Source organism: Ammospiza nelsoni, chromosome 19, assembly GCF_027579445.1.
Source record: "Ammospiza nelsoni isolate bAmmNel1 chromosome 19, bAmmNel1.pri, whole genome shotgun sequence".
NCBI classification, from domain to species: Eukaryota; Metazoa; Chordata; class Aves; order Passeriformes; family Passerellidae; genus Ammospiza; species Ammospiza nelsoni.
In genome coordinates this window covers 9,293,390-9,308,458 of record NC_080651.1, presented here as the reverse complement: position 1 = coordinate 9,308,458, position 15,069 = coordinate 9,293,390, and positions in this window count along the sequence as shown.

Below are 15,069 nucleotides of genomic sequence, written 5' to 3'. Positions count from 1 at the left end.
CAGCACTGGCTTTTTGTTGTCGAACTTTTTCTATGAGATGACTTGTGGGAAAAAAACAAACTCCACAACTTGTAAAAGTTGTGAAGCCAGTATGTTTATTACAGCACTGGACATATGTTGGGATTGTTACCCCTAAGGGAGATGTGTACCCCTGAGACTTCCCAAACCATTTTTATCCCCCCTAACTGGTACATATGCATAGAGTTTCACAATAGGTTCATGCATATTCATTTTACTGGTTTCACATTACAACTTGCAATTAGTCCTTGTACAGAGAACTCTCTGGTCACTTTGTCCCTCTCTTGCAGACTCAGCTTTGGCTCTTCGCCTTTGATTCAAAGTTCAAGGAGCCCCTCTTAACTCCCTTTTTAGCTTGGTAGTTTGCATTCTTTTCCTGGCTGAGGCGGTTTTTGCGAGCACAGCAGAGTTAACAGACTAAACAAGTTAAACCAGCATATTTCATCTATGCTAGCAAGCTACAGACTTAATATTCAAAGCGGCATGTTAAACCTAAATCCGAAATGGATTCCTACCCTGTTAAATTTCCGCTCTGTTACACTGAGCATGAGCAACTGCTGGATGTTTTGAAGGGGTTTGGAATCTGCAAGATGGCACATAGACCTTGAGGAAAAGTGCATATCTCCAGGGAGCTGGATGCAGTTCAGTGGGTGCGAGTTACATGGTCAGCAGCTGATTGCACAGAAAAGGTTCTAGAAGGAAGAGGCCATACTACAACTGCCTTTCTTTTGCAACCGATAAACTGTACAGCCTACAATGAAATGATTCCTCTTCCTTCTCTGCTGCATGCAGGATCCCATTCTGTCACTGCCCAAGAGCCAGGATCCACAGCAGAGCTCGTGCCCCCACACTACTTCCACACGAATGGGGCTGGGCTAGAAAAGCACTTGTCTTTTTCCTGAGCACTGTCAGCACTTGTCAAAATAACCACACCACAGCATTGTCAACTCACAAAACAAGGACACGCACCGAGCCCAGCTCGAAACCACCCCCAGGACACAGCCAAGTCCCTGCTCTCCTGTGTCAGGACAAAAAGATTTCACCGATCTTCCCCTTCCAAGTGCATACTTTTCTTTGCACCACACTCAAAAGGCAACACCAATTCCTCTGCTCGAACAAACTTTTTCACTCTCCTACAGTCTGATAACAAACTTGAAAATATCTGCCAAAAACACATCTTGCAAAACTGTCAGTGGAGAAAGATCTTTGCTGCCTACAATTTCAATTGCACCCATCAAACTACAAACACACACCCTGCTATTGCCACTTTCCTTCTCAGCTCTAGATATCATCATAAACCTTCAGTCTCAGAGAGTCAGGGTCCAAATGGAAAGGCACCAGGGACTGCTCACACACTAAAGCTACAAGGGCAAAAACTCCACTGTTTAGTGTCTGCATTCCCACTGACAGTTCAACAGCTCTAACCCAAAGAACTGCCTATTGGAAAAAGCCTTTACATTCACTGAGACCACCCAAAGTGCCCTCCAAACTTGCTTTCTTTGCCAAAGAGAGCAACTAGAAGCCCATCTCAAAAGAAATGGCATCCCCTCCTCCAAAATCCAAAACATCCAGGGACTGAGCTTATACTGGTACTGGGCTTTACCTGACCAGGGTTCTTGATTAGCTCCCTCACAGTACCTTGTCAGCTGCCCTCCCAACATTGCCACCATATATTTTACTTCCCAAGGAAAGGCACTCCAAGTCACTTGGCTTTGCCTTGCCTCCAGTACTGTGCCTAGTTTCCCTAGCCTACCCTTGTTTTGTTTGCCCTGCCTATGTCTGCCTTGCCTAGCCCTACAAACAACTTCCTGGCTTTGGTTTGCCTTCAGTCTCAGAGAGTCAAGATCCTAATGGAATGGCACCAGAGACTGCTCACACACTGAAGCTACAAGGACAAAAAAGCTCAACAGCTTTGCTTCTGTGTTCCCACTGACAGTTCAACAGCTCTAACCCAGAAAATTGCTGTCTTGGTTTAAAAAGACAAGTGTCTGCTGAAGAAGGCAGGAGGCTGTCTTGAAATCGAAAATGTAAACCCCCTCCCTCCGAATTATTATAATTTTGAAATTAAGAGGCTCTCAGGCAAAGACATGGGTGTAGGAATAGCATTTCTTTATTAGGAAAAATAAAAATAAAAATAAAATAAAAATAAATATAAAATAAAAATAAAAATAAAAATGCAGTAATACAGAGCAACACTGACAGAGTCAGAATATGACCTGACACCCTGTTGGTTAGGGTGTTGGTAGCAGTCTGATTAAATGGTCCCCTGGATTGACAGATGTAGTTCTGTTGAAACAATGAGCCTGTAGAAAGGATATAGTTTTCCTCAGTGATGATGTAAATGGGCCGGGTCTTCCTCTGATAATCCAGTGGGGAAAAAAAGCTGATCTCTGGGAATCTAGTGGGAAAAGGCTGACTGTGGTGTTCCAAATACCAGATTATATCCAGGTAGGAATGCTTGGCTTCGTTTCCTGGGCAGAGCATCTCACAATGGGATGATTTATTATCAGTCATGCAGGGAGGCTCAATGGCCCATTAACAGAAGATATCTCCCCAGAGGGAGGATGGGTTGTGGAAGAGGTAAAGAAAACTGCCCCACCTGGTTTTAACAGAAGATAGCTGCCCCAACTCTAACAGATGGCAATAGAATAAACACCCCCAGCCACATCTGGCATTTGCAACCTAAGACAACTGATTCATGGAAAAACTGCATAACTCATAAAAGTTGTAAAGTAGGTAGGTATTTATTCAGTGCTAAGATGCATGTGGGATATCTCCTCAAAGACATGCTCATCATAAGCAGTCTATTTGTTCTCTAAAGTCTTACACAAGAATCACACAATATGCCTATTACATATTCATTTTGTAACTCTGCCTATCCTCACTTAGTATTATAATTAGTTCCAAGTCCTTCTGTGCTTCGGCATCGCTCTCTAGTGGTTGTCTGGTGGTCGTAGGGAGGAAGGAAGAAACATCTTCCTCAAGGGCAAACTTTTTGCCTCATCTCCTTGCACATGCTCCCTGGTCTCTTGATGGCAGTTCAAACCTTAAGGCTGGTTTTGGCTGGTTTAGGGGTCTGAACAGTCCTTCTTATCACAGTAGTCTTGTATTACCGCGCCTGAGTGGGCGCAGCTGGTGAGAGAGAGACGGTGAATCTTGTTTCTTGAATCAGAAGGCATATTTATTAAGATATTATATATAATACATTATGACTATACTAAATAGAATATAGAGAGAGGTTTTGCAGAGCTGCTAGCTAAGCTAAGAATAGATAGAAAAGAATCCACAACAAAGTTGTGTCCAGGGACTCAGTCCCCTGGCTTGCACTGATGATTGGCCCTTAATTATAAACATAGAAAATGAGCCAATCAAGGTGAATCCTATTGCATTCCACAGCAGCTGATAACAATTGTTTACCTTCTCTTCTGAGGCCTCTGCCTTCCAGAAGACACAGAAATCTGAAAGAAAGGATTTCTGTGGAGAAATGTCTGCGACAGTCTTGCATTCCTTCCATCCTGCTTTTGCAAGCAGTCTCTTCCTTATCACAAATAGCAATAATCTTGTATTCTCTCATCCTGTTTTGCAAGTACAGTAAATGTTAAGCGATATACATTGTCTGGTCAGCTATTCCTAATCAATCTCTCCTTAACCCCTAACTTTCTTACCTCACAACTGCCTATTGGGAAAAGACTTTACATTCACTCTGACCACCCAAAGTGCCCATCCAAACTTGCTTCCTTTGCCAAAGAGAAGAACTAGAAGCCCATCTCAAAAGAAATGGCATCTCCTTCTCCAAAATCCAAAACATCCAGGGACTGATTCCATACAAAGGTATCATTATCTGCCCAGGGCACTAGATCAGCAGCACACCAAGACTCAGTGTAGCTGCTTACATTGTCCAAAAGAAGTGTGCTGGCAGAATTTCAAGAGGCTATCTCTGTGAAGTGGAAAACACATACCAAATGGATTTTTTCAGGAGGGAGGCTGCCTTTCAAAGATGGATACCGACTCTACAATTGTATGAATTGAGTCAATGCTTCCAAACCAATGCCCAGACAGAAAGTTGCTGCTGCCCTTGAGCCACACGATGCTGCTATTTTTCTGCACCTCCAACACTGGGACTATGTGCTTTCCTTCCCATGAGAAAGCATTGCTATTCTCGTCCAGGAACTTATCAACTGAAAGTTGCGTACCAAGTCTAGTACTATGTCCAACAATGGCTCTTACACAGAAGGGGCCAGGACAGAAATGTCTTGCTGGACTATAGCTCTGCACGGTACTGTTGCAGTGTGTGTTTTTGGTTGTAATTGGGTCCTAGTAGTCAGTTCTGCAACCCGCCCCCCCCCCCCCCCCCTTTTGTATTGTTATGGCATATTTTATTCTCAATGGATTGTTCCTTTCCATCTGTATTGTTAGTTTTGCCCTAGTTGTCCATCTCCCCAAAGACCTGCCCTTTTTTTTCCCTGTTCCTCTTCCCATTGAATGTCAATCCCTTCCCACGCCTGCCCCTTTCTCTAGAAACTTCCCTATCAATACTGTGTCCTTTGAGGCCCCATTGTTATAAATGAGTTGGCTTTGTAGGTGGGGCTATAAATTTTTAATTAATATAATGCGTTGTTATACATAATTAATACAATAAGTTATGGAGCAATGAGTTATGAAGTTAAATGTACTGTAGTATGAGTGTATGCCCACTAGAGGGGGGTAGTAAGAACTAGGTGAGAGAATTTAGTTTATCTACTAGCCCCTGGAATACTCCAATTTTTGTAATTAAAAAGAAGTCAGGGAAATACAGGCTGCTCCATGATTTGCGTGCTGTTAACGAACAAATGGAACCTATGGGCTCATTACAACCTGGATTACCTAACCCAGCCATGATCCCGATGGATTGGCCTTTGCTGATTATTGACCTAAAGGATTGCTTTTTTACTATCGCCCTCCACCCGCAGGATATGCGATGGTTTGCCTTCACATTACCTGCGATTAATAAAGAAGCACCTGATCAGAGGTTTGAATGGACGGTTTTACCGCAGGGCGTGCGCAACAGCCCCACCTTGTATCAGCTTTATGTCAGTGCAGCTTTACAACCTCTTAGGAAGCAATGGCCTAATACAGTGATATATCATTATATGGATGATGTATTGTTTGCTCAGCCGATGCCTTTCACACAACAACAAGTCCAGGAAATAAGAACCACACTGGCACAATATTCTCTAGTAGTAGCTCCTGAGAAGATCCAAACAACTGCTCCCTGGAAATACCTGGGATGGTCTATGACAGAAAAAATTATCAAACCTCAAAAGCTGCAATTAAAAACAAGGATAACCACCTTAAATGATGCTCAAAAATTTTTGGGTGATTTACAGTGGTTAAAACCAATGGTGGGAATACCCAATGAACTGCTTGATGAGTTGCGTCCGCTGTTGAAAGGGACTGACCCAACTCATCCGGTGTGTATTACTGACAAACAACAGCGGGTCATTCAGCAAATTATGGACTGTGTTATGCATGGACATGTTCATCGAAGGGATCCAGACTTACCCATAGATTTGACCATTTGGAAGGGCCCACAGTATCTTCTGGGAGCACTTACGCAAAGCAAACAAGAAACGGGGGAAACACGGATATTAGAATGGATCTCCCCCCCATTGCAGCAATGTAAGACTCTTTTTCAAAAAATTGAAATGTTAACGGATCTGATAAAGAAGGGCAGAGAAAGGATGTTGCAGGTAGCTGGGGCAGAACCAGCTGCCATCAAGATACCAATGAAAAAGGATACCTTGGACTGGTATTTAACTAATTCTGAGGAAATGCAGGAAGCTCTCTTGGGTGCATGTTGCCCTATTGAAACACACCAGCTTCGACCAGCTTTGATTCAATGGATAGGGGACTGGGACTGGATAACTCATCCAAAGCTAGAAAATTCTCCTATCTCAGGTGCCATTACTGTATTTACAGATGCTGGCAGGAAATCAAGAACTGCTGCAATAACCTGGCAAGAAAAGGGAGTATGGAAGCATCACATTCTGCAAGCAGTGGACAGCTTACAAACCATGGAACTGTTAGCAGTGGTATGGGCAATGGCACAATTTAAGGAACCTTTGAATGTTGTTACAGACTCTCTGTATGTAGCAGGAGTTGTAGCAAGAATTGAAGATGCTTCCATAAAAGACGTGCAAAATCAAAGACTATATGAACTATTATATACAGTTAAAGAGAGCTACAAGATCCAGGGAACATGCTTATGCTGTAATTCATATTAGAAGTCACAAATGGGATGTTGGTTTAGGTGAAGGAAATGATAGGGCAGATAGATTGGTCACCATTACCCAAAGCACACCTCTATCAAGTCACCAATTGGCTCGAGAGGCCCACTCGATGTTTCACCAAAATGCAAAAGGCTTAAACAGAGAATTCAAGATAACACTCTAAGAAGAAAAAGCTATTGTGAGGGCTTGCCCGATTTGTAGTCATCATAATGGGGGAAGTGGTTTAGGCCTAGGAGTAAACCCACGAGGCTTGCAAACCAATGAATTATGGCAAATGGACGTTACACAAGTCCCTAGCTTTGGCAGACTAAAGTATGTGCATGTGTCCGTTGATACTTATAGCAAATATATATGGGCAACAGCTCAGACAGGAGAAAGAGCTATACATGTGGAAAGACATTTGTACAGTTGCTTTGCAGTGATGGGTACACCAAAAAGAATTAAAACAGATAATGGTTCTGCCTATATCAGTCAAAGGATAGAGAAATTCTTAAAGAATTGGGGAATTGAACATGTTACAGGTATCCCAAATTCCCCAACAGGGCAGGCCATCATTGAAAGGGCACATGGTACCTTAAAGAAGTATTTAGCCAAGCATGAGGAAGTAAGTGACCCCCATGCAAGATTATTGAAAAGTTTATTTGTGATTAATCATTTGTGTGTATTTGGAGATGTAGGGCAACCCCCAGCAGAATTACATTATAAGCCACAAGAGATTGGCGAACAGAAAAAAGAAGTATGGGTAAAATACCGAGATCCCAAGACAGGGCTATGGAAGGATCCTGCTAAGGTCCTGTTCTGGGGAAGGGGATATGTTTGTATTTCCACCCCTACAGGAGCGTTGTGGGTACCTGCCAAGTGGACTAAACCTGTTCTTGATGCAGCGATTGGTGGAACAACTCACGGAAGAGGACAAGGACCGTCTGGAGAAGAAGCTGCTCCTGATCCTGAGACCACTACTGCTTCAACTGAAGGGACATTCGAAGGCAATCAACAGGGCCATAACACGCCGTTGCCGGACCACCAGGGAACTGATTGACATTATTGAATCATTATCATCTTTCCATATAAAAGGACCAGCAAAAGAGAACTGCCTTGAATGTCACAGCCCACATTGTGCTGCTTGGGTTGCACTGTGTTGTGGGGGTTGTGATAAGACCTTTTGGGTGGATCAGTTGTCACTTTTTCATTTATGGTGTAACACCTGTAATTATAGACATACCTGGGAACATAATTGGGAGTGGGCACTACGGAATGAGACAGGGCTAAACACTGCCTCAGCTTTAGACCTTTATGAATCGCATGAGCAGAAAATCTTGGCTTATTATCGGTGGGAGGTACAGTGTATTTTGAAAAGAGTTAAAGCTCAAAGTGCATCATATATAGCCTCTGTAAGGTGTAGAAAACTGGTACCTTTAAAACAACATTCTGTTGTAGGGCCTATAAAAGGAGATCCCAATCAGGCATTAGATAACTGCATTAGAAGGTTACAAAGGTGTGGTCTTGAGGTATCGGGAACAGCAAGGTTAAAAACTGATACGAAAAAGAAGGTCAAAGTAAAAACAGAAAAATGAGGTTTACTTTTGTTATATTGCTTGGTGTAGTGGTAGCTGAAGAATTAAGAGTAACACATTTTAGTCAACCTAGAGATAATGTATGGATAACACTTGCTAGACAGATTAATCAGTCATCGCTTTGTCTCAGCCTTGGAGGAGTTACTAATCCATTTCGAATGTGTTTGGTAGGGCTTCCAGTATGGTCTCCTCAAGAATTCTGCAGTCTTATTAATAATTGTGCCTTATGTATGCGCAATATGGTAAATATTAAATTGCCTGCACAGAAAGGGTATACTGCCAGTCAGAGTGACGGCTATCACCAATGCCTGTTAATTCAATCACTTAATACTCCTTTGCATTCTCCACCTGAGGAGTTAGTTCTTTTTGGAAGCGCAAATGCTAGCATGACCAGCACTTCCAACGGTGGGTGGTTCAGCTTTGATTACTCTAATTTTCAAAAGATGAATCAGCATAAACAGACATGGGCTACTCTAGATTCATCTCTAAGCCCAGACATAGTGTCCAAACAGCTTTATAACCAATGTAAAGGCTCTAGTATCATGACACCTAAGAAATTACCTACAGGGATATTTTTAATTTGCGGAGATAGAGCCTGGAATGGAATACCAGCCCAGCCGCAGGGTGGACCTTGTTATTTAGGCAAGTTATCATTATTCCACCCTAATATATCTGTGTTTATGCAACTAAGTCATAAGACAAGCAGGCAAAGACGCAGCTTACGTAACTTAGACTGTAGTCAAATAGGAGATCCATGGTTCTGGAGTAAATTTAAGCAAGTGATGGTTGCAGCTCTCCTACCATGGGGTGCTGCAAGCAAAGCAATGACTCTAGCAAAACAAATAGGGTGTTGGGCTAAGGGTGAATTGAATAAGACATCACAGATATTAGATATGTTAACTGCAGATGTACAGAGTGTTACTCACGCTGTTTTACAAAATAGAGCTGCCATAGATTTTTTACTACTAGCACAAGGCCATGGGTGTGAAGAGTGTGAAGGGATGTGTTGCATGAATTTATCTGATCATTCTGTATCTATTCATGCTAAGATAAAAGAGCTACAGCTAGGGCTTAACAGCCTTAAGGAAGAAGAAGGATTGGGAATTGATGAGTGGCTTAAAAGTTTAGGATTGGGACCATGGCTAAGAAACCTTATAATATATGCTATAGGGATATTAGGTGTACTCTTATTGCTTTTACTTATCTTACCTTGTTTCTGTAGCTGTATCCAAAAAATGGTTAGTAGGATGATAGAGAAAACGTGGCAAGCTAACCTCCTTTCTCAAAAAGAAAAAGACGGGGGAGATGTGGAGAGTTTAGTTCAAGCATGGCCTAAAGAAAAAGGCCATGAAGGCATACAGTTGAGAGAACAGTAAAAGGTAGTTGCGAAGCAGTTCCAAAAGCAGTTCCCAGGCTGATTTCTATAAACAATTAGACTCTCTCATGTATCACTTTATAAACAATAAGGTTCTCAGACAGTCTTCCCATAACAAGTGTAACACCCTCTCTGGGAAAAGATGGTACCCTGGGAACAGATATGGAAGTTTTGGGAACCTTTCATATCACAGTGGGAACACTGGTTTTGTTTTTAATAAACAATTATAGGTATTGTAAAACAAAAGGAGTGGTTAGAGTTTTCTCTGTTAGCCTATTGTGAACCTGGATTTTGGAATATGCATGAAGTTAATTAACACTGTTATTTAAAGTGACTGATCGATCAATAAATCGGAGTTCGATGCATTAAAGGATGGTCGTCTCCCCTTCACTTCAATACCACAGGGCAACAGATGTGGTATTCACATGCCCACTGAATGGAGAGAAGCAGAGAAAAGAATGATCAAAACAATTCTTATCTCAATTGCTGCTCCTGTGTTTTTGAACATGTAGAATCTGTTGGAAGATTGTTTACCCAAGGTGATCACTTGATTGGATTCTGGTGATGGTATTTTGATTCACTGACCAACTGGATCCAGGGGTTGGTGTCAGGACTGTCGGCTGACAGTCACGAGTTTTAGAAGTAGCAGTTAGTTAGAAGTATGATGTAGTATATGTAGTAGATAGGGTCAGGCGCTTGGAAAATCTCGCGATGTTACGGAAAGCAGCAGGATTCCTCTCCCCCTAACGCCTAGTGATAAAGGATCACCCAAGAATGTAGTCCCCCCTAACATTAGTAACTTTCTACTCCTTACTAACCAATTACAGTAGGGTAAGACCCCCTGACGTAGAGAAAAAACTTTCCCAGTATAAAACCCGACGAGATGGGACAATAAAGGTCTTGAACCATCCACCATACTGGTGTCTGCATGTGTTCTTGGCCCGAGTGACCCTGGAGAGTTTGGGTCGCTGTGCCGTTTCCTCAGAACCAGGTTGCCTTGCCTTGGATCAGAAGGCAACAAGTATAGTATGTATCTCTTTAATATAGTATAGTATAATGTAATATAGTTTTAATAAAGCAAGTGTTCAGCATTCCAAAGCCATGGAGCCAGATGCCAATCATTTCCCTTTGTCGGGGATCGCCCTGATTTTACTATAAACAGATACTTGTATTTTGTTATGAATTATTCTTGGCAGCACAAGTTCGATATTCTGCAGAAATCACACAAGGAATCTGTGCACAGAGGGCATAATTTTTTATTTCTACAATCCAGATCATATCTCCAATCTGTGAAGAAACTGCTTCATTGAACAAATTGAGCTGGGTTTCTCCAGAAATTAATCCCTGTGTGCAGAAAAAGGTAGTTTGTGTGGTATCCCAGCCTGCTGGAGCACACATAGGCATTGCTGTGACTGCTGTCATGTGGTACATGTTTGTATAAATGAAGGACAACATTCTCCAAGAAAAGAAAATGCAGCCACAGAGTACAGTGAGAGTCAGAAAAAGCTCTTGCTGTTGCAATATGTTATCTAGAGAAACTATAGTGGAAAAAAACCCCATACATGGCTTAGCTAATTAATTCTTAATGCAATTCCTCCCAGTATAGCAGGGCGAATAGTTTTTCAGCAACTTACGGAGACAATCTCATGAACAGCAGATTCCTGAGTTTTGAGTGACTACACAAGTTTTTTAACAATTATTTTTGAATTTTAAATACTCAAAACACCTTATCTCTTCCATAACTTTGAAATATGCATTCAAAACATAGAGATTAAAAATGTATAAAAAGCCCTTAAGCATGGGGTACAGACCCTTAGTTAAGCACTACCCTGCATCAGGATGTGCAGACAGAAATAACTCAGCCTTCATAAAATGAGTGTCTTCAAAGATACTCAAAGGGAAATTCTAGTCCCTCCCAGATTTCCAGCCATGTATATCTGTTAAAAATATCTTACTGAATTTTTTAAGTCAGTCCCAATTCAGTCAAAACTGACTGAAAATACAATAGAGTGAAAACAAACAAACAAACAAACAACAAAACCACGACCATAAAAACCAAAACAAACACACAAACCAAAAACAACAACAACCAAAAACCAGACCCTCTGGCAAGGCAGAAGGAGATCAGTGGGGAGGAACTAAAGCCAAGGCTCCTGAAATACCTTTTTCACCTCCCCTGTGTTTCAACTCATCCTCTAAGCTGTTTTAAGCATAAGAAAGCATTCAATACTGCACACACAAAATGAGGTCTCCCATGGCAGGAAATCTTACATGCAAAATATGCCACTTTGAAGACTCAGATCTCTGGTACCTTTTTAATCTCTGTTGTGAAAACCAACATATCATATTGCAGCCACTTCAAAGTGCCTGATCAGCTTATAAGATTTCATTCAGGTTAAGGGGTCTCAAAGCAATGTAATCAGATGTATACTTGTATGGTTTAATAACTGGAAGAAAATACAAAAGAGCAGCTGCCTCTGTTAGTACTCCAGAATATGTTTGACTGTATTGCCATCTCTCCGTGACACAACACGGGACAAAAACATCCAAGTACCCAAGAGATGCTTTGTCCCAGGAAAAAAAACAATCATTGTTCCATAGTTTCAACAGATGAAATCCAAACAGACAACAATGTGGCCTTAAGTGCTGCTGCTGTTTGTTGGAAGGAAATGCAGCACAAACACAGCAGGATTCAGTGAGAGAATCGGTGCAGGTGTTTGGGCACCCAAGAGACCCCCAGAGAGACTGGACAGACTGATTTCAGACCAGAAGAATTCTGACACAGAAGAATTCTGCATCCTCCCAGTAGATCTAATAATTTGGGGCCCAAAAAGGAATCTAGAGGAGCGCCAAAGACCTTTTAATACATTGAGAGGCATCCCTTGGCAAGAAACTAGCTCCTTTCCAATGTTGGCCATGACTGTCACAGCCCTTAGATGAGTTCAGCACATCCACAGAGAGAACTTAATTTGCTGTCTGATCAGCAAGCAGTTGGAAAAATCATGTAGCAGTTGAAATAATTCCACATGGAAGAGATTTATAGAACCACCACTTCCCAAGGAATTTTGAAAGCAGCAGTCTTGGATATTGAATGAGACATGGGAGATTAAAAAAAAAATCAGACCTTCAAGAATTTGCTAAACCTGCACCACAAACACAGCTCCTAGACAGGTCCAGGGTCAAATAGCAAATTCAAGACAGACAGTTGCAAACCTAATTGTTATGAACAAAAATTCTGTTGATTGTTTTCTGTGAGAAAAAGGTTACCACTACTGCTGGGGTGCTGCTTGTGTTATGGTAATTACGGGTCACTGTTGTTAATGGTTATTTTTGTATCAGTGAAAGCCCTGGCTGGGGTGAGGTAATGGCCCTGCTCTGAGACAGTGAAGGGTGGGGACCTCCCCGAACAGCGAGGAGAAGAGACTTTGGAGGGGAGGGATGTGCAAAATACCCCAAGGACCAGCATGCTGTGTGGGACCCCTATTCCAAATGCACGGAGAAAACCCCAAAAACAACGAGCCACCTAAGAGTTGAGAGACTGGAGTGATGTCTGGACGTGAGGAGCGGAGTGCTGAGCCTGCAGAGATGCGGAACACCTTCGGAGTCCCTCTCGCCCTGTCTTACAGCGACCTGAGGAGGTCCCTGGGTGTGAGAGAGAAGGACGGGAATCTTGTTTCTTGATCAGAAGGCTGGATTTATTGATATATGATATATAATACATTATTAGTATACTAATAGGAATAAAGAGAGAAGTTTCAGAGGCTGCTAAGCTAAGAATAGAAAGAATCTATAACAAAATTCTGTGTCCAGGGACTCTGTCCCCAGCTTGCTCCTGTGATTGACTCTTAATTATAAACATGGGAACATGAACCAATCACAGGTGCATCCTATTGCATTCCACAGCAGCTGATAATAATTATTTACATTCTTCTTCTGGGGCCCTTTGCTTCCCAGAAGATACACAACCCCAAAGAAAGGATTTCTGTGAAAAAATGTCTGTGACAGCCCTGACCATGGGAGTCGTCCCCGCGGCTGAGAGCAGGCGGGAAGGGGCTGGGAAAAGTAACAACGAAGGGATCATCACACCCTAAAGGCTCCCACGAGGACCTGATCCCCAGCTCTGCCCCTGGTGGACAGAGCTGCGCTTATCCTCCTCCTCTAGGTTGCCCTGGGAGAGACGACGGGAGACTGCAGCCCCGCCGAGCTGCCCAATCCTGAGCTGATCACTTATAATAAAGGCATTAAAAAGGAGAAGAAGTCTCCTGGCCCTGTTTATTTCACTAATAATCTTCTAACTACCCAGCATTACTTTAATATATAGACAGGATTTTTGTTCTTGGAGGTTTCCTTTTCTAAGCACCAACCAGCCTAATTCTTTTTAGCTTGCAAAATCAGACAAGATCACAGCCTGGAGGGGAAAGGGTACCATGATAAATATTTCATGGGCTACATCAATACAATTTATTCTGCCAAGGAGAGGAAAAGCAGAGAAATAATTTATTAAAAGAACTGGAGCTTAGCAATGTTGGGGAGCAAAAAGCCATGCTGGGGGGGAAAAAGCCATGCTAGGAACAAAAAGAATTAAACACAGAAATTATAAATCGGTCAGAAGCTTAAGTACTTTTAACACTTGGCAAATTGATAAAGACCTGACCTTTTCAGAACAAGAGTACTGCAAAGTGTGCACTTTACAGTAATTCACCTGTCCAAATAAATATCTCCAGACACACAGGTAGTAGTTTCAGCTACTTGCCTATCATCCAAATTTTATGACCTGCTAAGTACAGGAAAGTGTCATTGCTCAAAACTCACTACAGAATACAACTGGTACCTTGAGGTTTTCTTTATTTCTCAGAGCAAGTCTTCCCTATTTTATATTTGATGGGGCAATAAGCTGTGTCTTCCAGAAGATAATTATGCAGCAGCAAGAATTAAGTTATTTAGTACAAAGCTTAAACTTTCCTGCAGTGGAGTTACTCAGTGTAATATATGTTAGAAATAATTCATGCTATTAAAGAATGTATGTTAAAAAGATTGTAAAATCTGAACACATCTCTGACCACATACAGCCCAAGAGCAGAGGTCTATTCAGATTCCAAAGAATTCCTGGACACGGCTAAGATAACAATCGACGCTTTAGCGTAAGAATAGACGCTTCCAGGAAAACGATTACCGGTATCTCGAGTCATCGGAAACCACCTAAGAGCAATCATCACCCTGCAGATTACATCAGTCAAGACAGCCAGCGACCAGCAAGAACTATACGTCTGAATTCATGGCTTCCCGGGAACCCATCAACGCTGACTATCCACCTGGAGATGATCTTCGTCCAGCTCTGAAAGAAACAGCAATGAATGTGAAGCGTTAAAAAAAGAAATTAGGAGTCGTTCACCTCGGGCACAATAAACTGTATAAAACCGCAAGAAGTGGTTCTTGTGAACCAGATAGGGTCCACTGCTATAGAGGTTGAATCCAGGTTCACCCAGTGCCGATCCTGGGCTCGACGCTGTCTCTGGCTGTGGCGGTTTCCAAGACCGTAATTCGGTCGCATAGAAAGATTAATAAATCTTTTCACAATTTTTGATAATTTGGCTCATGATTGATCATTTACAACACTCAGCAAAGCTTAAAATTTGCAACTGGCATCACACATTTTGCAAGAAATAAATGTTTAACCTGTTATGAGTAAAAAGTTGTCCATATTTTTAAAAGTTGCAGAGTTCACAAGTTAAACCAATTGCTGCCAAGTTGGAGTTCTAACTATTTATTGTTAATAATTTCATGTTGTAATCTTCTGTTAACAGTTTCCTGTCAGTTTCTGTTTCTCCCGGCT